The sequence below is a fragment of the Ceratotherium simum genome, chromosome 14, assembly GCF_057802395.1.
Source record: "Ceratotherium simum simum isolate JZ-2026a chromosome 14, ASM5780239v1, whole genome shotgun sequence".
Classification (NCBI taxonomy): Eukaryota; Metazoa; Chordata; class Mammalia; order Perissodactyla; family Rhinocerotidae; genus Ceratotherium; species Ceratotherium simum.
In genome coordinates this window covers 14,792,325-14,818,089 of record NC_141913.1, presented here as the reverse complement: position 1 = coordinate 14,818,089, position 25,765 = coordinate 14,792,325, and the positions used below count along the sequence as shown (strand labels likewise).

Genomic DNA, 25,765 nt, shown 5'->3' with positions numbered 1-25,765 from the left:
AAGTCTTCTGCAGCTGACAAGCCCTGCCACCCACAGGTCCACACACACAGTCAACACAGTCCTGCCTCGTGTGAGAGCCCCAACCTCCCCAAGTGGACCCAGTCTCTCCACGGCGGGAGCCCCACACACTCCGCCACTGCCCCACACTCTCCACCCGCTCCTTGTGCACACCCTGCCCCGCTCAAGTCAGCTCAGTTGCCAGGCTGCAGAGAATCCAGTCACCAATCTATGCAGGCCCACAAGTTGCCTGAGGGCTTGTTGTTGGGTGGGGCCAGTCTCTAGGGTGGGCTGCCTGCCCTGGCTGAGCTGGATTAAATCGGTGCTCTAGTGGGTGGGGCAGACCCTGGGCTAGCAGGCCTCAGGGAGAACTCCAATGGCGTCTGTGTCAGCAAGCCCACACCAGGCCACAACAATGGCCGCCACCAATGTCCCAGTCCCTGGAGAGGTCTCACCCTTCACCGAGATGCACTCAGGGCCTATTAGGTGAGTCTCTTGTCACCAAAGCACTGTGCAGCTTTCTTTCTGGTGATTTTAGGATGCTTTCTGAAACGGGTGAGTTTGCGCGCGGGCCCTTTAAGAGCCGGTTTTAGTTTCTTTGTGAACGGGGTTTTCTGGGGGTGCTCCCCAGTGTTTTAGTAGCAGGCAAAGTCAGATATTATGCCGCTGGTCTCAATTGTGCTGGGTCCACAAAATGCCCACAGCGGGGCCGCTCCCCGGCTCAGGGCCCCGCGCCTCCAGGGAGGCTGCGTACCTGTGAGCTGCTCCCAGCGGCCGTGAAGCTGGCGGCTTGTGAAGGCGGCGTTTTTCCTCTCCAGAAGGGAGTCTCTGCCTCTTCCACCCCAGTTAGGATTGTCCGTTGTTGCAGGAGTTCCTCTTATCCAGTTTTCAGTTCTGTCTCAGGGGTAATTTTTCCACGAGTAGTTGTAAATTGGCTGTGTCCACGGGAGGAGGTGAGTTCCGAGTCTGCTTACGCCACCAACTTCTGTAAGATCTCTCGGGTTATTTGTGTTTTTATTGTTGAATTGTAAGAGTTCTCTACCATAGAATGTTCCACGTGCACTTGAGAAGATGTGTATTCTGCTGTTGTTAAGCTTTCTAAGGATATCTGGTAGGCCTAGTTGGTTTATAATGTTGTTCAAGTCTTCTTTTTGTTCATTGATCTGTAGCTAGTTGCTTTTTAATTTTATTGGGTTTTTTTTTTTTTTTTTGGTGAGGAAGGTTAGCCCTGAGCTAATATCTGTTGCCAATCCTCCTCTTTTTGCTGAGGAAGATTGGCCCTGGGCTAACATCCATGCGCATCTTCCTCCACTTTATAGGTGGAGCGCCTGCCATGGCATGGCTTGATAGGTGGTGCATATGTCCACACCCAGGATCTGAACCTACGAACCCCGGGTCACCGAAGTGGAGCACGTGAACTTAACCACTACACCACTGGGCCGGCCCCTAGTTTTATCTATTATTGAAAGTAGAATATGGAAGTCTCCAACTATTATTTTTGAATTGTCTATTTCTCCCTCAATTCTGTTAGTTTTTACTTCATGTACTTTGGGGCTCTGTTGTTAGGTGTATGTATGTTTATAATTGTCATTCTTCTTGATGAGTTAACCCTTTTCTCATGTTTAAACATCCTTCTTTGTTTCAGTTAATTTTTATTTTAACATCTCTTGTTTTGTCTGTTGTTAGTATAGCTACTGAAGCCCTCTTTTGATTACTATTTACATGTATACATCTTTCCTTCCTTTTACTTTCAATCTATTTATGCCTTTGGATCTAAAGTGCGTCTCTTATACACAGCCTATGTTTTTTTTAAAATTTAGTCTGACAGTCTTTTCCACTTTTTGAGAGTGTTTAATCCATTTACATTTAATAATTACTAATAAGATAGGAGTTTTGTCTGCCATTTGCTATTTGTTTTTTTGTCCTATTTTTTGTTCCTCTCTTCCTTCACAGTTGCCTTCTTTAAAATAAATATTTTGTATTGTACCATTTTAATTCTCTTGTTGTTTCTCTTACTAAATTTTTTTGAGTTATTTTCTCAGTGGCTGCCTTGGGCATTACAGCGAACATATTGCCTTATAACAATATAGTTCAGTTTATTATATATAGTTCAGACAATATAGTTCAACAGTATGCAAAGCTTTGTTCTTATATAGCTTTGTTTCCTCCCCCTCTTTTGTGCCATTATTGTCATGTACTTTCATCTTTATATATCATAAGCCTATCAACACAGTTGTATAATTATTGTTTCATGCAATTGTCTTTTAAATCAGGTAGAAGGGGAGAAGAGGTACAAATAAAAATACATTTCTACTGTCTTTTATATTTATCTATATTGTTATCTTTGCCAGAGCTCTTTATTTTTTATGTGGTTTTGAGTTGCTATCTAGCGTCCTTTTATTTCGGCCTGAAAGATTCCCTTTAGTATTTCTTGTTGGGTAGGTTGCTAGTGACAAATTTTTTGTTTTTCAAAAAAGACATCTGGGAATGTCTTAATTTCTCTATCATATTTTAAGGACCGTTTTGCTGGTGTAGAATTCTTGGTTTACAGTCTTTCTTCCAGCACTTTGAATATATCATTTTACTGCCTTCTGGCCTCCATGGTATCTGATGTGAAATCAGTTGTTAATCATTTTGAGAACCCCTTGTACATGACAAATCACTTTTCTTGCTGCTTTCAATGCTCTCTCTTTGTCTTTCAACAGTTTACTTATGGTGTAGATCTTTTTGAGTTTATACTACTTGGTGTTGATAGACCTTCTTGAATGTGTAAATTAATGTTTTTCATCAAATTTGGGAAGTTTTGGGTCATTATCTCTACATATATGATTTCTGTCTTATTATCTGTCTCCTCTCCTATTGGAACACTCATTATGTAGATGTTGGTATGCTTGACAGTGTCCCACAGGTCTCTCAGGCTCTGTTCCTTCTTTTTCATTCTGTTTTCACATATTTCTCAAGCCAGATAATCTTAATTGATACATTTTAAAGTTTGCTGATTTTTTTATTCTGCCAATGGTTCTCTTCTCATATGATCATTTCATGTTTAATATCTCATAGCTACTAATATCTATTGGAGTAAAATATTATTTTTTATTTCAAACACTTCTGTATTATTTTAATGTTATGACAAGTGTGTTTCTTTGGTAGTTGAAGACAACAGTTAAAAAATAAACTGCACACGTGGGTTGCAAATGTTGAGTTTTCTTAGCGGAAAGTTACTCAAGCTAGTGTGCAAGAACTAATATAATTTTATTATGAATGGTGTTAAATGTACCTTTAAAAATATCAGATAGCAAGTAGTGTTTATTACTAAATTTGTAAATATGATGTTTACTCATATGCCATATGTGAATTCCAGATATAAAATATCATAAATTCTAATTCCAGAAGAAGTGAATGATATAAAGCAATATGAGTCTGATGAGTTTACAGTAAATGCAAAGGAATATACTCTGCAGGCAGCAGTGGTGAAAGAACCATCATGATATTTCATTCCTTTCATCCAAAGATGATGAATCTTTTCTACAGCATTTTTATAATTTACTTGTGATTTCTCTCTTCTGTGATTGTATCACTTTCATTGTTATATAGGTATTTGTGTGCATCTCTTATCTTCACAGCTGGCCTTGGAACTCATCGTGAGCTGGAATTATCTGTTATTTATCTTTGCATCCCAGCACGTAGAGTAGGACTTGGTAGGTCAAACAGGGCACCAGAAGATGGTGAGTTTTATACAAAAAGGCAATTTGCAGGGTTGCCTTTTGTTTGCTTTTGTTTGTGCTTTAATTCATGCTTATTCTGCCTTGAGGAGGAGGTTACATCTCAAGATAGAACAAGTATTGCTTTATTTCATTTAGAATTTTTCTAAATATATATGATATAATAATAAAAGTTCTGGACTATAATTTAGTTTTTTGGGGTTTTTTTGTTTTTTTTTGTGAGGAAGATCAGCCCTGAGCTAACATCCGTGCTAATCCTCCACTTTTTGCTGAGGAAGACCGGCTCTGAGCTAACATCTATTGCCAATCCTCCTCCTTTTTTTTTTTCCCCCAAAGTCCCAGTAGATAGTTGTATGTCGTAGTTGCACATCCTTCTAGTTGCTGTATGGGGGACGTGGCCTCAGCATGGCCGGAGACGTGGTGCGTTGGTGCGCGCCTGGGATCCCAACCGGGGCCACCAGTAGTGGAGCGCGCGCACACAACCACCAAGCCACGGGGCTGGCCCTATAATTTAGTTTTACAGTTACTTTTTACTTGTATTTAACCAAAGGTAACTCACTTCAACTTTCTGTCAGTTAAATAGTTTAAATTTGCTACTAGTAAGTTTATGGGTTACTACAACCCCTCCATTCCAATTCTTCCTTTATTTCTCCGTTTTTAATAAATTATAAAATTTAGAGGTAATGTGATTTTCCTAAGCAGCAATGTTAGTATGTCTGCTGTTTAAAATTTGTTATATGTTATAAATTTTTTGTGAAAAACTAATTAGTAAAATGAATTGTGTCCTGTTTTCAGGTTAGCTAACTTTTAGGAAAAAAATCCACAAAACAGGTGAGATATTTTTCTCTTCCTAATGCCCAGTCAGGAACCAGGCTTAGTATCACTGGCCTCAAGTTTATTGAGTGTGAGGACAAGGGGATTGGAGCCCTGCTTTCTATTGCCTTAATAAGATTGTGCAATGACCAATTTAGCGGTCACATTGGCATAAAGGACTTCTCAACTCGGGGGATTTTTTAGGACCCTGGCACACTTTTATAACCAAAGGGAGGAGAGAACCTCCCCAGGAATCACTGATGTTGCATACCTTGCCACGTTTGATGAGTGGAAATACGGATCTAGATTTTACTTGATTTGGAAAAAAGAAGTTTTGTAAAAATTTTTTAGCAAATGTATACTTCCTGCAGCCATAAGTTATTTCCACCTGTAAGACTGTAGTAGCGTCATTTCCCCCACAGCCTAAGAGGGAGTGTGTGTCAACTTGGCAAACAAGGAGAGGAAGAGCATCCTTAGTGTAAGAGCACTGGGTAAATAGCATGACAATGAAAAAAAGAAGTAAACTAAAGGAGTTTTCATGAATCCAATTCAAGAGCATTGGGGGGAAAATTGTGGGAAGAATTCATTCTTTAATTCATGGATTCAACATTTTCTGAATACTTATTATGAGCTAGGCATTCTGCTTTGTGCATGAGATCTGCAAATATTGGCTTCAGGGAGAGATAGGAGCATAGATAAAGTGAGGATACAGTAGATTTGCAAAGGGCAAGGAGGGGAAAGAAGGGATTGTCAGGAAATTTTCATGTAGAGGTTAGCCCTTAGAGTAAATCTTGAAAGCTGAGGAGGTCTTTGTCAAGTGGAAAAGGTTTGAATGGACATTCCAGGAAGAAGGAACAACTTGAGAATATTAATCATATAGGTTAACTGCTTTCACAAACAACCCCAAAATTTCGGTGGGTTAAGACAATGAAAGTTATTTCTCATTTGTGCATCAATTCCACAGTTTTCCTGGCTTAAGCCACAGTTTTCCTGGCTTAATGACTCTCCTGGTCAAGTCTCCTCCAGGGCCAATAATTCAGAGATCCAAGTTCCTTCAATGGCTCTATTCTCTATATTCTCCAGAATCCTTTCCATTCATCTTGAAGTATCGTGCTGGAAGTCATTAAGGGGTCAGGCTTGGAAGAGACATGTATCACTTCCACTACCCTCCATTGGCCAGAACTCAACCATGTAGCCTTATGTAGTTGCAAGGAAGGCTGAGAGACGTAGGCTAGCTATACGCCCAGGAGGAAATAGAAAGAGGATTTGGTGAGCACATATTTGGTGAACAAGGGAAGGGAACATGAAAACCAATTGAGCCAGGCTAATTCAAGATCATTGTGGCTGGTGCATAGCATGCATGAGATGGTAAGATGAGAGATTGGACTCAAGAGGTGGGAAGGACTCAGTTCAAGCAGAATAAATAGGAATTGGAATATAGGTAGGCCTGAGTTCCTAGGTATTGTAAATTAAAAGTTGGATGCTTATATTTCACATGGGATGAGTATGAATGAATATGATGATTACATACCCTCTCCATGCCAGTCATGTATCTGGAAATGAAGAGTCTAAAGACATTCCTTACTTTTCAAGAGCTCAGAGCCTATGACAAAGACTGATCAGTAGACCAACAGTTACATCACAGCAGGATAAGGCCTGCCTTAGAGCAAGCCCAGAAATCAATGACAGGATCATTCCAGGGTAAAGATCATGCTGGGGGAACCAGGCTCCTCTTGAATACGTAATTTTGACCCAGTTACGCCTCTCTCTAGGATTCAGTTCTTTATTTGCAGAGAGATGGATGAAATAAACTCTATAGGGCCTATAAATTTAATACTCTTCCCTGGACTTGGTTTTTTAAATTCTGTTTTGAGTTCATTTTGCTTCACACATTTTTTCTCATTCATCTTATTCTGTTGCGATGGGCAACTTCTTCCTGTATGTTTTTGGGTAGTGTTGATCTCCTTCCTTTTATAACCTGCCTTTCTCCTTCTACTACCCCTACTTGCAAGAGACATCTTCTAGCTTTCTGAGCAAAGAGGAAGCTTGGTCCAGACTAATGGTGGAAAAGGATCACTGGGTATTCCTTTGAGTAGTTAAGTCTCTATTTCATGACAATAATGAAACTCCCAATTCAGTTATTATTTCATTCACTCAATAAACATTTATCCTGAAAAAAGTTAGATATTTTGTATGCCACATTTCTTTCATTGTAGTAAATTGTTATGGAATAATTCATTTTCTTGCCTAAGACATACTACCTAATTCAGTTTATAGAGATTCTCTAATGGGATATAGGTTAAGGGATAATATATTATTTTGTGATTTCAAGATGAAAAGCTGAGAACTAGACCCAGTTGAGCTGCTTTAGAAAACAATATTATGAGGCAAATGTGAGCCCATACAGAGCTGAGAGGCAAAGAAATATTATACAACATATTTATAATGAAGGGGCAATTCGACTTATGTAAAATTATTTAAAAGTAATCGAAAATATTGGATTGCTTTTTCCTCAAGATATTACTCTTGAATGTGAATGGATTCACTGGATCTCTAAAATCACTCAACAATTGTCCCTTGCCTCAGAATAGACTTTTTCTTTCTAGGATTTTGAAAGAATGACTGTTTAGGGAATTTCATTGAAAAGTTGCTTTGGGCAATTTTTTTAATCGTAGGTGAAGGAGAGAAAAAGAGAGACAGATTGAAATTGACTAATTTGTCAATCTAGAATTTGGACGGAATAAAAGACCGCCTAAATAAGAATATAAGCAACCATGGTTGCTTATGATTTAAATTGTAGTTAATATCTTCACTTATGATTACTTAAGTGTAGTTTTGTAAACAGCTTCCAGATCCTGTGTGTGGTGGTGGTGGTGGAGTGTGTATGTGTGTGTAAATGAGGGTGGAGAGGGAAAGGAGCATAGAGAGAGAAGAAGGGTGAAGTGATGATTTTGTTACTCTACTTTCCGAATAACCCTCTTATCTTTGGCGAGTTTAAAGAAGACCGAAAGCTAGCCCCAACCTTGATGTGCCATCTGCTCTCTACCCCCGCCCCCACTTGGTGCTCCCCCTGCCCAAACCATCTCACCCGCGAAATGGTTTATCATCACGGCTGAGTACCTCTAGGCCACAATCAATGTAAGTGGAAATATTTGAGTCCTTTCAGCCACTAATTTCTAATTAGATTCTGGCTGACACTCTGAAACAGGAGAGTCACTGTTTTTGCTTTTGTGCTGTCCAGCCTAATTAATGAACAAACTCTTTCATAAGTAGATTAATGGAAGCCGTCTCATTACCCTAGTTATTTCAGGCATGGCTAGATTGCACCTCATTAGAGAAGCATGAATTGAGGCAGCTTTCAATTAAAAGACAAAACACATGTATACTGTAGGCCTCATTATTTTTAGAATAGTTTATTTTTCTCATGTTTCCAGAAAAAAATTCTTAGCTTTCATTCCTTTACCTATATTCTCATTCAGGATAAAAGAGCTTTTAAATAAAATTGGTGCTGATTTTCTACTAATCTGTAATCAGAATGTTTTGTGCAGCCCTAGATCTGTCATTTAATAAATTTGTAACTTTGGTGAATTTGCTTAAAGTCTCTGAGCATCACTGTTCATTTGCAAAATTGTAGTTAATATCTTCATACCTTATTTACCTTATAGCGTTGAGAGAAGGTGAACAAAAGTACTTAATAATCCCCAGTGTCTTTCTTTTCCTCACATGTATATCCTTCCTTGTGCTCCCTCTTTTCTGTTCTGTTCAGGTCTTTCTTCCTACTATGTGTTCTTTCTTAATTTCAGTGTTTGAGTCAACAACGCATCCTTGACTTCCTCAACTCCAGTGAGCTGCACCTCCGGCTTTACTTCATGGTCATGGTCATGGTCACATCCTAGTCTTATCACATCCTATCCAAGCCCATGGTCACATCCTAACTAAATCTTATCATCCCCGTGAATTTCTTGCATGAAAACTCTTACCCTTCATTGTCCCACCTTCTGATCAGAACCTCCTATTTCTTTATTCTTTTTCTCACTATCACTTCATCAGTTAATTTAGATATTTAAAATTTTTGGACTTTATATGTTGATTAATAAAGAAATAACCCACCTTCCAACCCCCTCACCTGTTAGCCAGATATTTAGACACACTCCAAGAAAAAAGCAGCTCCAGCCGACAGCTGGCAAGGACCTCAGTCCCACAATCAAAAGGCAGTGAATTCTGCGAACATATAGTGAGCTTGAAAAAAGACCCTGAGCCAGATCAGAGCCACAGGCCTCATGAAAGCCTTGATTTCAGCCCACTGAGACCCTCAGCAGGGAATCCAGTCACACCATGCCTGGGCTTCTGACCTACAGAACTGTGAACTCATAAGTGGGTGTTGTTTTAAGGTACTAAATATGTGGTAATTTATTACAGCAGCAAAAGAAAACTAATACAGAATTATTATGAAGAAAGCAGCAATTCCTTGCCTTCACCAACTCTAGTCCTCAAAGCAAACACTTGCATTTTTATGAGCATCAGTTTTCACACATTTACTCCTGGAATGTTTCATTTTATCGTAAGAGAACATGCTTATAGTACTATGTCTGAATTTACCTGATTTAGATATCTTTTGACTTGCTGTGATTTCTGGGAATTAGCTCAAATAACCTTCACGTTCCCCTCTCTCTCCTCTAAGTAGTTACATATCTATTTTTAGTTTCTTTTTTGATTATATATACAATTATGAATAATGTATTAAAATCTCAGATTCTTGTTACATCAACTATGGATTATTCTCTCTTAACTCCCATCATAATGTGATAATAATAGAGAACCTAATCCACTCTCCCTATCTTCCTCCATCTCTCAGATTTTGAAGACTGCACTTTTGTATTGCCAAACTGGTAACACTGAAATTCTCTTTTTTGATGACTATGATAAATCTTTGTTGACTTTTTCATTTTAAAATTTGAAGACTAATAAGCAGAATCTTATACTTTCAAATAAAATGAGAGCCCTTTTTCCTCAATCACCTAGAAATGTGACGTAAAATAGAAATCTCAAAGAGATATTGAGTGAAAAGTCTGCCTACTTGCTAGAATGAATAATAAGAATCTTGATTGTCTTGTTTTGGGCTTAGGAGGCAACTAGAGTACACCCTAAGAATGTCTAGTGAAGGTCCTATGCCATAACACACTACTATAAGATATAGGGATCAGTAAGTCGACAAATTAACAGTCAGAATAGTCCCCAAACAACAATGCAAGGTCTCTGGGCAGAAGCAAATGCAAAACCTCTCTGGAATGTTATGACTGTAACTCCAGATATAAATTTCCCCTCAATTAGGAGCTACTGAAGATGAGTTTATTATCCTAAATTATCAAAGGCATGAAACAACATGAGTCTGAGTCAGCAATGTGACGACAAATGTATTTAAACCCCACAAAGATCAGACACAGCCTAGGAAATAAGTATTAACTAAGCATTTAAAAATATAAAATAGAATCAAAAGCCTCAAGCAAACAAACTGACACTCTAAAAATGGCAGATTAGAAAATAACCCAAAAGAACTTCTATAAATAACAAAATATTGTCAAATAAAAACTTCTATGGATGAGTTAAATAACAGATCAGAAACACCTGAAGAGAGTATTAGTAAACAGGAAGAGAAAACTAAGAAGAATACCCACAATGCAGCATACAGATTAAGACACTGAAAAGACATGGAGGTTGTTAATAGACAGGCTGGAGAGATTGATGAATTCCAGCATATATCCAGTAAGAGTTCCAGAAGGAGAGAATAGAAAAATTGTGGAAGAGGCAATACATAAGGTGATAATGGCTATGAATTTTTCAGAATTAACAAAAGAAGTGAATCTCCAGATTCAAGAAATTCCACATGTTCAAATCAGGATCCCAAAAGTTCTCTATATTGGGTTGAGTTTTCTGTTGCTTAAGTCTCCTTTATACCATCATAATTATCCTTTTCTTTTTCTTTTTTCAGTCATTTTTTTTTAATGCTATTGGTTTGTTGGGGGGAATTTGGCTATTTGTCCCACATTCCAGGTTTGGCTAACTGCTTCCTTGTGGTGTTATTTAACTTATTCCTCTATCCTCTATAAATTAATAGTTAGATCTAATGGTGTTACGAGATTCAGGTTTAATTTTTTAGGTCAAAATATTTCATAGGTGTTGTTGTGTACTTTCTAGTGTGTTATGTTTCAATGCATATAATGTCTGGCTTTCTTGATTTTACTGATACGGATATTGGTCAAGAGATTTAAGTGATGGTAGCCTGATCTCACTGAAAGAATAATTACAATTTTTAAAAATATTAAAGAAAACAGTAATATATGGTTTTTGTGTCTCATACTATAGAAATTACATTTTCCTGCACAAAAACTCCTTTTATACTATCAGTTAACCTGCATTTAACACAATAAAGATGCTTTTATCAAATATTACTGTTACACTTAAATTAGGAAGTTATTTCCAAGCTCATTTTCTAGATCACATCATTTCAGTGAATTGAAGATGTAACAATATATTTCAAACATTTCAATATTGTTCATTGGGTATATTGTGCAATGATTTTCTTGAAAGCAGTCAGTGCTCAAAAATGACACAACAATAACGAAAAATTTTTTGAAGTTGTTTCAACTGCTATATAACGTAGCACCCAGCACCAAGTACGCTGGAAGGATCAATGAAACTATTATTAAAAGTTTTTGAATAATATCTCAATGATGATTTTTAACTTAGGAAATTAATTAACTTTAATTAACATTTAAGGAAATTATTTTTTTAACTTATCAATAGATTTCAATATTCCTGAGGTTTCCCTGACTTCACTGTTAAGGATACTTGTAGTGGATTTTGTTGCTGTAATATTCCATGGACATCTATCCTGTCAGATCTAATTTAGGCTGCATAGAATTATCTTTGTTGCTGTTTCCAACTTGTTGTTGTGTATCCTGATATTCTCACACTTTTGTTTTGTTTCTCTACCCCTTTTTTCTCTAGTTCTTCTCGGTAGCTGTGATACTGAGCACCGAACTTGGGATCATGTGCTCTGAACAGGAATTTCCCAGTTGCTTAGTTACTGTTGGATTTTAAAAAATCCTTTTAATCTCTGAGCTTCATTTACCACATGTGTAAAATCATGTTAGTGATCTCTACCTCACAGCACTGTTGAGAAGATTAAATGAGACATTCTATATGATATTCCCTAAGACATTGCCTAGCACATCATTGGATTTCAAAAAATGCTGGTTTAATACTTTTTATCAATTGTCTCTTCACTCTCCACATTATTCAAGTCCTCTCTTTATATGCTCATTTGTCCTTTTCCTGGTCCAACTTTGAAAAGCAATATTTAGATCATAGCCTTTTTTGAGAATTTATTTAAAGTTATGGGCTCTTTTTAAAGAAATAGAAACTTACAGCATTTTAGATATAAATTCAGGGTTCACGGATACCCATAGGGGATTCACTGACCCCAGGTTAATAATCCTTCCCTCTGGGTGATCTCGTTCACTCCCATAGTCTCAGGTATAATTTTTGAATATATTATTATCCCTGTCTGGTCATAAGCTTCTGTCCCCCATTCACAATTCCCATTGGGCGTCTTCCTCTAGGTAAATATCCAGCCTATGCTTTGAATTTAACATACTTTAAATGACATTAATCTTTCCTATCCTAAATCAGTTCTCTTAATGACTTTCTTCTTTTGTTAAGATATCATTATTTTTTCAAGCATCCAAGTTTGAATCATTACAGTATGCAGAGATGACAAATGCCATTTACAGTATGGCAAGTTTTGAGGAGCCAGTAGAATAGTCTGGATAAGAGATTAAACACCGTCAATCCATTGAAATACTTTTTGCAAATTTATCCTGTCTTCTCCACTACCATAGCAAGAAACATTCCTTGATAAGAATTTGGAATCTTATCCAGAGAGATAAGTGGACTGGCAAATGGCTCTAATTAAAAAACTTTTTCCCTAGAGGACTCAAGTAAAAACACACACACATGCACACACACACTGTTTCTTTTGGACTTTGTGCAAATGTATCACCTGCTTTGTGATTTGGAAAAGGATCCAGAGTTATCTAAGGCATTTTTCAGGATCTAGCCCCAAAGATGTTGGTTTAAGTCTATGAATCTCCTCTCCTATTTCTAATATCAATGGTTAAATATCACACGATTCACTCGTATCATGCTATTCGTCCATATCAAATAACGGAAATGTGAAAGATTCCAGCTTTAACGTTATAAATTTTTTAAGACGAAACCAAATGTAAGTTACTACCAAATTGTTCTGTCCTAATAAATAAAATAAATCTATAAGAGTTCTTTATCTGAATAATCAAAGAAAGTACTGGAAATATACAGATTTCAAATCTCTGCCCTTTAACCTGAGTATCCCGTATAGTTTACCTAAATAAGCAAACTTCTTCTTTAGCACTTTCTCCTCGATTATTTTCATCAGTTTATCGTTTATAATATTAGCTTTTTGAGGAAATACTGTTGTCTAATCTTCATTACAATCTGCAACACCTGGAATGGCGTTGTGTAGGTCATGATGTCAGGGTCCTGTGTAGCACATGACAGTTACAGGGCCTAAACCCAATCCTTATCTTTATAAAGAGCCTTCTATTTTATTTTTTATTTATTTATTTTATTGAGGTCACATTGGTTTATAACATTATATAAATTTCAGGTGTACATCATTATATTTTGACTTCTGTATAGACTGCATCGTGTTCACCACTAAAAGTCTAGTTGCCATCGTCACCATACATATGTGCCCCTTTATTCCTTTCGCCCTCCCCCAACTCCCTTCACTTCTGGCAACCACCAATCTGTTCTCTGTATCTATGTGTTTGTTTGTTTGTGTATCTTCCACATGCGTGGAGTCATATGGTAATTGTCTTTCTCTGTCTGACTTATTTCACTTAGCATAATATCCTCAACATCCATCCATGTTGTTGTAAATGGCATGATTTCATCTTTTTTATGGCTGACAAAGGAGTAGTATTCCTTTGTGTGTATGTGCATATATATACCACATCTTCTTTATCCATTCGTCTGTTGATGAGCTTTTAGGTTGCTTCCAAGTCTTGGCTATTGTGAATAATGCTGTAATAAGCATAGAGTTGCATATATCTTTTTGAGTTAGTGTTTTCGTGTTCTATAAAGAAACTTCTGAATTCAGAATTCTCCTGAATGCTGCAAACTTCCATTCATGTAATTGCAATTTGAAATAAATCCTAAAGTTGTGCAGTGTAAACCAGATCAAATGTCCCAACTCTTATCTTCTGGCCTCTCATAACTGCTTTCTTCTTAGTATTCATTAAAATGTTCTCATACATCACAAAGACGAAGTAGGATATACTCAGATTCTCACACACATAAATAGCAGCTGTTACTAATGACTGCTAAGAAAGTAACCCCACTGAAACAGGCACAGATGTAATTTTCAAATAGCCATTAACATGACATATAAAAAGCATTTTTGGTCTTATAGTTCCAAGACAACCAATAATCACTGGTTTTATGCCAATAGAAAGGCAGCAGTCAAGTGACTCAGTTTGGAAAAATAAGTTGAAACAAAATATTTTACCATTGCATTATTTCTGGAGCAAAATCCACCTATTAAGGGTTATGGATTTATTTGCTAGGACTTTGAAATAAAGACTACAACACAAAATAGTGTCGAGTTTAATCTTTTAAGCTGTGATAGTAGTAACTATCTAGGATTGTGTCATAATCAGTAATAATTGTAAAATATTTATTTTCATACTAAGAAATGTAGTGTCACATTGAGATTTTTAGATAAACATCCCGAACATTAGACAAAGATTTTGACTAGAGAGTTGATAATCTAATAGGAAGGGCAATTCTAAATTACTTTTTAATAACTGGGAATACATGTGTGGAAGTGGTTATATGTTAGACATGAATCATTCAGCTAACTATTTTACAGATATTCTAAACATAACACAGTTTAGACTTCTAAAAATATTGTCAAAGCACTTGAAGTAATAAGGAAAATGATAAATGAAGAATTCAAAAGTAATAAAAAAGAAGTTTCTTCTGAGAAAAGAGAAAAATCAGTGAAAAGAGCTTCTCATGTTGACTTGACATTCAGAACATCTATTGTGGGGAGCATTCTCCCACATCACACACATTGGGGTCCCCCAAAACACCTTTCTGTAGGATGAGGATGTATTATCACGGAAGTCATGTGTTTACAAGAGAATCTGTTGGCAGCCCTGAGCCCTTTGCCTAGAAATGTATCCAGATTCACATAAAATTTTTCATACAGTTAACTCCCTTCACCAGTCTGTGGTCTCCCATTGGCTCTACAGTCAACAGAAACACCTCTGTTTAGGGAACCTTGAGAACTGCCTGTTAAAAAACAAGCATTTGATGATCACAAAAGCAAGAAGTCAACAACCCAAATTCACAAACCTGTTTTTTTCAAACCAAAACATCATCAGAAACAACTACCTGCCTAGGTCAAATGTGTCATAGATTAATGAACCACTTTAAGGATGCCAGCTGTGGCGCCACTGTCATGGGTAGGCCCCATACATACAGTCATGCATCACTTAACAATGGGGATATGTTCCAAGAAATACATCGTTAGGCAATTTTGTCGTTGTGCAAACATCATAGAGTGTAGTTACACACACCTAGATGGTATAGTCTACTACATACCTAGGCTATATGGTACTAATCTTATGGGACCACCATCACATACGCTGTCCACTGTCAATGGAAACGTCATTATGTGGTGCATGGCTGTATTCCCTGACGATAATTAATGAGGAATTGCTCCCTAGAGAAATAGTGTTTAGACTTGACTTTGTAGCCACTGGACAAGTCTGGTAGGAGGAGACCAAATTATCTCTAATTGATTCATCATTTTTGACCTCCTCACAGGCCTTTTAGAATGTAAACCAACCCTCAGCACATTAATCAAGTTTGAAACACTCATCTTCCAGAAACATTCATCAAAAGTCACTTCTTTAATACTTCTAAAAATTACATAAATTAAGTTAAGATGTTGAGATGCCTAGGTAATAATAATTTACATTCATTTGCATTCATTAGTTTCACATTTTATAAGAATGTTTACATATTATCTCCTTATATTCTAATACTATATTCTTATAATAATTTTGTAAATAATATAGTGGAAGTCCATTTATCTTTTGCTATAAAAAGAAAACTAAGGGGTCAGCCCCATGGCTTAGCGGTTAAGTGCGCGTACTCTGCTACTGGAGGTCCAGGTTCGGATCCCGGGCGCGCACCGAGGCACCACTTGTCTGGCCATGCTGAGGCGGCATCCCACATACAGCAACTAGAAGGATGTGCAACTATGACATACAACTATCTACTGGGGCTTTGGAGAGAAAAAGGGGGAAAAAAGGAGGAAGATTGGCAATAGATGTTAGCTCAGGGCTGGTCTTTCTCAGCAAAAAGAGGAAGATTGGCATGGATGTTAGCTCAGGGCTGATCTTCCTCACAAAAAACAAACAAAAAAGAAAACTAAGGCACAGTGATGCCAGATGATCTGCCCAAGCAGATCATTCAAAAGAAAAAAAAAGATTTTCTTTTTCTTTCTCTCAAAGAGCCGCAGTGGTATACGTCACATAACCAGAAAGCTCTATTGGAAAATATCTACACTAATAAAAGCCAATTGGCTTATTGTTTATATTGGTTTTCTCCCACTTATTTGAGGAATGCCTCCATTAAGATAGAAACACATAATAAACATATAAGACAATACCAGTGTGAACTTAGTTTTCTGAGTTTGCTTCTTATAGATGTTATCGGACTATAATGGCAAAGAGAAATAAATGGTGATTTCACAGAAATGTATTGTATGTGCTATCACTGAAGACTATTTTAGATTCATAGAAAAGTATCCAAGAATTCTTACTCCCCATAGAAGCCTTTATATTTATTGTAAATTACATTTTAGGCCTCTATGTGACTTTTCCATTGCAATCACAGCATATTGGGTTATGTAACAGAAAATTCCATTCTATAAATTGTATTTACTTCTTACAAGCAGGCTTCATCAACTAGAAAATAAGCTAGTTCAGGAAGCATAGAATCAGAATTCAGATTTTTATGACAACTACATACTTTCCTCTATTCTTTTAACTTTATAGATTTGTTTAAGCAGAACTATGACAACAGTTCCGGGCAAAGATCCTTTGTCCAGCATTTCTCAAAGTGCTGTGTTTTTTTTTTAAAGAAGTATCCATTCACTTAGTACCCAAACTATCAAAAATCATTTGAGAAAACCTCCATGTCTGGCATATTCTAGACTTAATATGGATTAAGAGAATAGGGTTTCCTAAAGAAGTACAGAGTATGAGACATTTCTGAAGGATCATCTGAGCTTGTTTAGAAAAAAAGCAAGTTTACATGCAATAATTAGAAAATGATAAATTATATACATGTTGGGTAACAATTATAAATAATGAGTTAAGAAAAAGAGTTGTGCCTTTCAAAAATGGATCTTGAGATAGCCCTCTAAAAACGGGCAGTTTATGATGCTAGAGACAAAGGGAGAACTTCCGGTAAGAAAAAACAGTAGATCACAATGTGGTTAAAAGAGAGGATGTGAAGTAGATCAGGCTGACCACAGAGAGGGCCAGGTCATCTCTGATGTGGTGAAAGGTTGGCCTGGTGGATGAAATGAAAGAACACTTTGGGTCTTAAATTGTGTTTAGCTTTGAAATTTTAACAAATATGCTAAAATCTAGAGTAGATATATTCTCTTTTTAAAAAATCCTTTGCTTGAGGCAACCTTTGACTTACTTCAGAGAAAGTTATTTCATTAATTTATACACAGTAGGAGTTGAACACCTACTCTGCGCCAGCCCTGTGGTTGTCATTGCTGGTGGGTGGCACACAAAGAGGAATCACATGGTTCCTGTTCATCAGGAGTGCCCTACCTCCTGGCAGAAAGAGGCATGCACACATTAATTACAGTAGAATTTGATAAATGCTATCAGAGAGACATGGACAAAAATGCAGTTGACACACAGAAGACTGACCAATGCTCAGGAGATGTATATCAAGGAAAGCTTGGTTTTTTAATATGAATAGTATTTTGTCAGCAGAGAAAATGAGGAAGGTTTTGGTGGGGAGAGAGAGGGAATATCATATGCAAAGGCACAGAGGCATGAGAAAGCTTGCCATATTGGGAAAAGAATACATTCATAGTCATGGATAATAAAGTGTCTTGGGGTGCAATGGCACAGTGTTCCCAGTAAGCAGGGGAAAGATTATGAAGAGCCTTGCCACACTAAGTTAGGAATTCATCCCGTAGGCAATGGAAACTGAGGAAAGTTGATCAGGAAACAAATGATATGGGTCTATCTGAGATTAGAGAAGAACAAGTAACTCTGCTAGAGGGTGGAAGATGGATAGGCAAGGGAAAATCTGGAGGTAAGTAATTTGAACAGGATTTATTTGAATCATTCAGCCAAGATGTGAGGGCTTTGTCAATAATATCTCAATAAAGCTGTTAAAAAATAAAGAAAAATTAAAATAGTTGATTAAAAAAAAAGACATTAACAGTGGAGGAGAGGAAGAAGTTTGAGAGAGATGTGATCACTATCTAGGCTTAGAAACTCAAAAACATCCACAGACGTTATATTGGAATTTTGTCACTTGTTAGTGGCTATTGGCAATAGCTATTCTCACTTGAATTACTCAAACAGCCAAAACTTTTAATTTGACACTAGCAATAAAGGAATTATTATTTCTCTACTAACCACCATATAGACTATTAACATGACTAAGATATAAAGCTAATTGAAGTCATTCTCTATCTATTGGTGTGTTTTTTTTTTTTTTTTAGTGAGGAAGATCAGCCCTGAGCTAACATCCAATGCCAATCTTCCTCTTTTTTTTTGCTGAGGAAGATTGGCCCTGAGCTAACATCCATGCCCATCTTCCTCCACTTTATATGGGATGCCACCACAGCATGGCTTGACAAGTGGTATGTTCGCACACGCCCAGGATCCAAACCTGAGAACCCCGGGCTGCCGAAGCGAAGTGCATGCACTTAACTGCTTGCGCCACCGGGCCAGCTCCCTATTTATAGGTATTTTTAAATAGATGAAACCTACTTTAAATTTAGAGTGAAATAAAAATTGTTGAGATCATATATAAAAATTGCTATCTCTGGAAATTTCATTATTCAGAAGTGGTTTGTAATTTCTAACACCTTTTAAATTATTATTATAATATTTACAAATGTAAAAGGTTAATTATTTCATCATTTCCTCTGACAAAATTCAGCAAATTTGGGGGGAAAAAAACACTATGTATTTCGCAGTGGATCTATGAGCAGTTGTAAATTCTTATGATGACTTCACAAATGGTTCATTTTTGTGGGGCTTGGGGTATGATTATTTAGAATCTTCATCCAACAAACACCCTGAAATACAAATCTCATTTATATGTATACTCCAAAAAATTAAGATTTATTTTTTCTTGATAGAGGTCGAATGTTATTGTTTCATGGATTAGCAATGATTTTACTAAAAAGAGTAGGCAAAATTATAATCATCTGAGGACCATCACTTATCTGAAAAGCATTAACACTATCCTACTACTAGTGTAATAATATGCTAACGGGATACTATTGGCTACAAAAAACTTGTGGTACATTATCACTGCAGAAGTCATATTTAATAAAAGATATTTAAGAAAGAAACAAATGTAATGTAAATTTGATGGGTAGCTTTTCTTTGGTACTGATTTTTTAAAAACTATATTAGAGTGTATAAAATAAATAATAAGTATCCTGTGATGTCAATTTGTGAGAATTGTAATAGTATCCATAAAAATTTATATTTAATCACATAAAATTAGAATCTGGTTTGAAGTTATTCAATGAAGTCCAGCTTTAACTTTTGAGATTTTTTCTCATTGTGAGTCAGTAGATGTATTAGTCATGATTCTCAAGAGAACCAGAACTAATAGGAGATCTATATCTGTATCTGTATCTTTATCTACACCTATATCTATATATAGAATTGGCTCATGTGATTGTGGGAGTTGATAAGTCTAAAATCTGTGGAGCAGGCTGGCAGATTGGAAATTCAGGTAAGAGTTGATGTTTCAGTCTTGAGTGCAAAATCTGCAGGCTGAACATTCAGATGGGGTTTTCATATTGCAGTTTGAGGCAGAACTGCTCCTTCTTCTTCTTTTTTTTTCAACTTTATTGAGATATAATTGACATGTGATTACCACAATAAGGTTAGTTAACATATCCATCACTATGTAGTTACAATTTTTGTCTGTGTGTGGTGAGAACTTTTAAAAGCTACTCTCTTAGCAACTTTCAAATATATAATACAGTATTGTTGACTATAGTCACCATGCTGTACATTACATCCCGAGAACTTATTCATCTTCTAACTGGATGTTTGTACCCTTTGACCACCTTCACCCATTTCTCCCACCTCCCAACCTCCACCCCTGGCAACCACCAATCTGTTCTGTTCCTATGAATTTAATTTTTTTAGATTTCACATTCCACTTCTGAGTATATAAATCAGAAGGAAATATATATCTCAAACAGATATCTATGCCTCTATGTTCATTGTAGCAGTATTTACTTCTTCTTATTTAGGAAACCTCAGTCTTTGCTCTTAAGGCCTTCAGCTGAATGGATGAGAGGGTCATCTGCTTTACTTAAAGTCCACTGACTTAAATGTTAGTCGCATCTGAAAAATACCTTCACAACAACATCTAGATTCGTATTAGAACAAACAACTGGGCACTGTAGCCCTAGTCAATTTGACACACCAAATTAACCATCACAGTAGATGTGATAAAAACAAAAGAATTCTTATTTGGTGTATGAGGAAGAAAGGTTTATTTGAAATCTCATCATAGGGATTTTTGAGTTTTAGTTTTCTATAGAAACATTCTATCTGAATGCTCTATTTGAATTCTATTTGAATGCTTTGAATTGTTCACATTTGAGTTAAAAGAAAAATTTTAAATTTATTTTCTAAAGTCAGAAAAAATAACATTTTTTCTTTAATAGAGACTTTAGTAGAGACTCTTAGATATTCACACAACTTGAAGAATGCAAATATGATGGCTCATTTAGTTAACACATATTACCTGTAATCATTTTAGTGATAATTGCATGTACAAATGGGTCAACATAACGACCTCATACAAATGATATATGACATTCAACTTCTTCAAAGTTGATGTCGTGTTTATAAATGGTAGTGCTACAAAGCAGATTTGCCAGGGACATCCTGCATAACTGGAGGAGGAGGAGAAAGGGGAATAGCATTTCTATGGAGCCCCCTATTTGTAGGTACTTTACATATACTGACACACTTAAATCTTAAGTCTTATTACAACATTCTCATTCTACAGATGGAGAATTATAGACTTAGATTAAGAAACCAATTCTCATCACATGTCTAATAAGTAGTCGAGCTAGAATTCAAACTTTTAGCTATATGACTACTAGCTAAGACTGCCTCTCAAAGTAGGAGTCCTAAATCTACTTTTAAAAAGTATAAAATTAAAGTTGACAACTTTCTCATTTGCACATCCAAATACCTGAGTTTTCAGAATAATTTTCACGTATGGGCATCACAGGAAATGAATGAGGATAAATGGGTATGGGGAAAGGAAGAAAGCCTCTTTACTTCATGCCTCTTTGTACTCCTACAAAGTGTGTGCTACCCTCAGACGAGGAGGGAGGATGCCCACATTAAGCACCTTAATCGTATTGGCATCTAAGTGACCAAGTGGGGCCCCACACTGGGGATGGATAACTAAAGTAGAGAAAAGGGAGCTAGCCATCCGGAATCAATGTCACAAAAGATCAGTTCAACTCAAAAAATATTTTTTGTCCAACAAATGCCCTACCCGTTAGTCCTTGTCCTTCCAAACCTACTTGTTTTCAATTCCTAGCTCAATATCCACCTTTTCCATCAAGTTCTTTTATTAGTCAGACTAATTTCAGTTGCAAATACAGAAATTTGACTCAAATTGCCTTTAAATTATAAGGTTATTATCTCATATACGTGGAGATTTAGAGTTAGGGCCAACTCAATGTTGTCTTCAAGGATATGGGTCCTTTCTCTCCATGGAGCTTTTCTAAACTGTCTTTAACCTATGCCAGGTTCCCCTCTGGTCACAAGACAGCTGTTAGCAGCAGTTGGTGCTATGTGATTCCTTGTTTGTATGTGTTAAGAGGGGAAAGAATCTTCTCTTCAATCGCGGAATGTAATTCCTTACCTTCAGTCTGATTGAGGAAAATTAAGTTGGCCAACATATGTCACCTATATCCTCCTGTTCAAATAACTGTTACTGGGGTTTATTCAGAATTCCTCTCTGTTTCTGGAAATTGTATCTGGATATTAAATACAGACAGAAAAAAAATCAAGGTTCTAATAAAGTAGGAAGGAATTGATGTTGTGTAGGCAACATAGAGTGTTTACAACAATCATCTGTCTTTTGACTTACGTAGTTTGGCCATGGTAGAATTATCTGCGTACAGTAATAATTGCATATATGCAACAATTTAAAACATTTTTGAATTTTTTCATATTTTATACAATGAAGTGTTAACATTGTTTTATAAACTTTTATAAAATATTTCATATATACACCAGAAGGTGTAAGGCAAATATAGAATATGTGAAGAAAAATATAATGCACATTTCCTGGAGTAAATGCCCACATTAAGAGGTAGAACATTACTTACACCTATGAAGCCTGCTGTGTGTTCCTTCACTATTGGAATATCCCTCCCTCCCTCTATTCAGAAGTAATTACTATCTTGAATTCTTACTTATCATTCCTTTGATTGTATTTATAGTTTTTCTGTATATTCAACTTGTCCTAAACAATATAGACACTTTAAACTTTATACAAATGTACTGTATGCACATTTTTGCATTTCCTGTACTTTCTTAATATTCTCTTGGTAATATTCATTGATGTTGATATGTGTAGCTCCCATTTGTTCCTATGCATTGGTACGTAGAATTTCATTGTATGACTATACTATACATTTTTTTTTTTTGGTAGTCATTCTACTGATGAAGGATATTTTTTTTTCCAATTTCCTTCTATTTTAAACAATGCTACCATGAATCTTGTATGCATTTATCCTGCTATGCATGTGCAAGACCTATTCTAGAGTGTATATATCAAAAAGTTGAATTGCTGGATCCTATGAAATATGCATCTTCAATTTTACTAATTATTACTAAACTGTCTTCCAGAGTCGTTCCGCCAGTTGACAGCAGTGCATGAGTGTCCTCTTTCCTGTACATTCATGCAACAATTGAGACAATAAGACTTAGAATTTTTTTTTCAGTTTTACTTATATGGGTTTAAAATGGTATCTCATTCTAGCTGTCCCGTAATTATACATAAGAGTAAGCACTTTGTTGTTGTTGTTTGGGCCATTTATGTATCCACAAAATGCCTATTTATACCTTTTGTTCATTTTTCTCATCACCTTAGAAATATATATTCTGAATAACAACCCTTTTTCTGGTTAACGTGGGGCAAATATTTGTCCCAGTTTTTTGTCTTGTTCTGGAACCTTTTAACTACTGTCTTTTAATAACTGAAAGTTTTTAGATTATTATGCAGCTGAATATGACTATCCCGTTACAATTTGTGTTTTTTACATTTTAATTAAGAAATCCTTTACTAATCCTAATTTATGTAATAGTCTTGCTTTTTTTCTAAATCCTTAAATCCTGCTTTTCACAGAATGTAATCCACTGGAGATTTGTTTCCATGTATAATTTAGTGTTGAAATTCCCATTTTATTCCCTTTTTTCATATGGATAATCTATTACCCAGGAGCATTTTAGAATTTCTTCCTTTTCTTATGATCTACCATGGTAGCACTGAAATGGAATAGGTTTTAATTTATGCATGGATCTAATTTTAGACTCTTTTCTGTACAGTTGGGTCATTCCTCTATTTCTGCACTTACACCACACTGTGTTATAAAAAGCCTCAATCTATTGTAGGGCAAGTATCTCACTTCATTCTTTTTCAGGAGTGTTTTCATACTTCATGACCCTTTTCTTTTTCATATATATCTTAGAAACAGCTTGTCAAATTGCCTGAAATATTCTGTTGAGGTTTTGTTTGAAATTACTTTGAATTTGTAGGTTATTTTGGGAAGTCTATATTATCGTAATAGTGAAACTTCTTGTCCATGAAAATAGTGTATCTTACCATTTATCTAAGAATTTTTTTTGTGTGTCTCATTGACATATTTATAATATTCTAGTTTTCTGATGTTTCTAGGTATGGTTTTCTTTTTATCTATCTTGCTTGAGGTCTGTAGGAATTCTTAATTAGTGGCTTGATATCTTCAGTCAGCTTTGAAAAATTCTAGACAATTATCTGTTCAAGTAATGTTTCTGTTCTCCTTACTCTCTGCTTCACTTCTGGAACTCCATTTGCAAGTATATTAGAACTTTTCTCCATATTCTATATGTTTTTTACACTCTTTTCCTTATTTTCTATGCTTTTTGCTTTCTGTGCTTCAATCTGGATGTTTTCTGTTGATTTCCCTACCAGTTCATTAATTCTTTCTTATGCTGTCCAATCTGATGGTAAACCCAACTACTTCTTAATTTCAGTTATTGCATTTTTCAAATTTAAAATTTCTACTTGATTCTTTTTGTAAATTCCAGTTCTCTGATGAAATCTTAAAGTTGTCATCTATTTTTGACTATATTAATCATAGCTATTTAAAACTTCATGTCTCACAGTTCAAGTTCCTAGGTCTTCTGTATGTGTTTTGTTGCCTGACTTTTCAGTTTGTTTCTAGGTAGTTTTATGACTTATGACTGAATGCTGGACACTGTGTGATCAATTGTGAAGGAGTTGGGTCCTTTGGATAACATCTAGGTAATGTTATCTTCTTTCAGAGAAAGTTCACCACAGGTTACTCTAATGTGATCAGGATTTCAGCTGACTAGAAGTGTGTTGCGATTTTTGTAATGCTTTGTTAACCAATGGTACATCTTTGCTATTAGGTTCTCCAGTTTTTGAAACTGGGATCTGGGTGCTTTTACTAGATCTAGTCCACCTTGGAAGACTCAGAATTTTTGTCTCTTTTGTGTAAAACACTTCTCAGCCGTTCAGCAGTTTTTTACCTTGCTTCTTATCTTCCTGCTTTGAGCGATTCAAGAATTTGGAAGCATTAGAACGTCAGGCTCACTTTCGTGTACTTCTCTTCCACTAGGGTCCTGCACCCTATGTGGTTGCTTTGGCAGCCCTGAGCTCTAATTTTTATCTCTCTAGCAAATTAGGATTGCCAACATTTCTGCTGACTCTTCTGCATCCTATCAGTGGCCTCTGATTGGAAGTTCTTTTTGAATTCATGCTAAAAATGGGCAAATGTACTGGAAAAAAAATGGCTGCAGAATGTCAGCTCATCTCTGTATGGTTTCTTTCTCTACAGGATGTTGGCCCCTGACGTCCTTAGAAATTGTATAATGCCTTCAAGCAGAAGTCTTCTTACTGGATTTGTTTTTGTTTGCATTTTAGCTAGTTTTCTTAGTTGTTCTTTGTAGGAGTGCTGGTTTGCTGCAAGCTATTTTATTGTATTCAGGAATAAAATTTGCAGTTGATTTTTAAAATCTTGTTTTAAAATAAAACACAAATACAGAAAAAACATACTAAATCAAAATGTACAGCTTAGAGAACTATAATAAGGTAAACACATATAACCATTATGTAAAGAAATGGAACTTTTCCAGATACCTCAAGATCCACTCGATAGGCTTCATCCCAATCACAGCCTTCTCAATCCTTCCCTCAAGATAGCCGTTATCCTAAATTTTACTCCTTTTGTTACTTGAGGATTTTTTTCATACAAGTGTACAATATTTCATGTCATAGTTCAGTCTTGTCTATTTTTTGCACCATGATTTAAGTATCTTTTAATCTATAAGTTCTGTCTCTGTCCCTCTTTTTCCCTTTACAATATGTCTATTAAGGATCTTGAGCTGTTTGACCCTTGATGTTTTCTGACTTCTGGATGTTGTCGGGCAATTGTTCTATAAATGTCTGTTAGTTGATGGTGTTGTTTAGTTCTTCTATATATTGGCTGAATTTCTGGCTACTGAGTCTATTACTGAGGAAGGAATGTTAAAGTCTCCAACTATAATTGATGATTTATTTATTTCTAC

General features: G+C 36.1%; 1 long non-coding RNA gene across 1 annotated transcript in view; it reads left to right on the top strand.

The window, feature by feature from the left end:
• The first annotated feature begins 436 nt into the window (after window positions 1–436).
• Window positions 437–25,765, top strand: part of LOC147915267 (uncharacterized) — a 207,260-nt gene continuing 181,931 nt past the window's right edge. The window contains exon 1 of the long non-coding RNA XR_015554272.1: window positions 437–483. This is a non-coding gene — a long non-coding RNA (uncharacterized LOC147915267). The remainder of the gene's footprint in view (window positions 484–25,765) is intronic.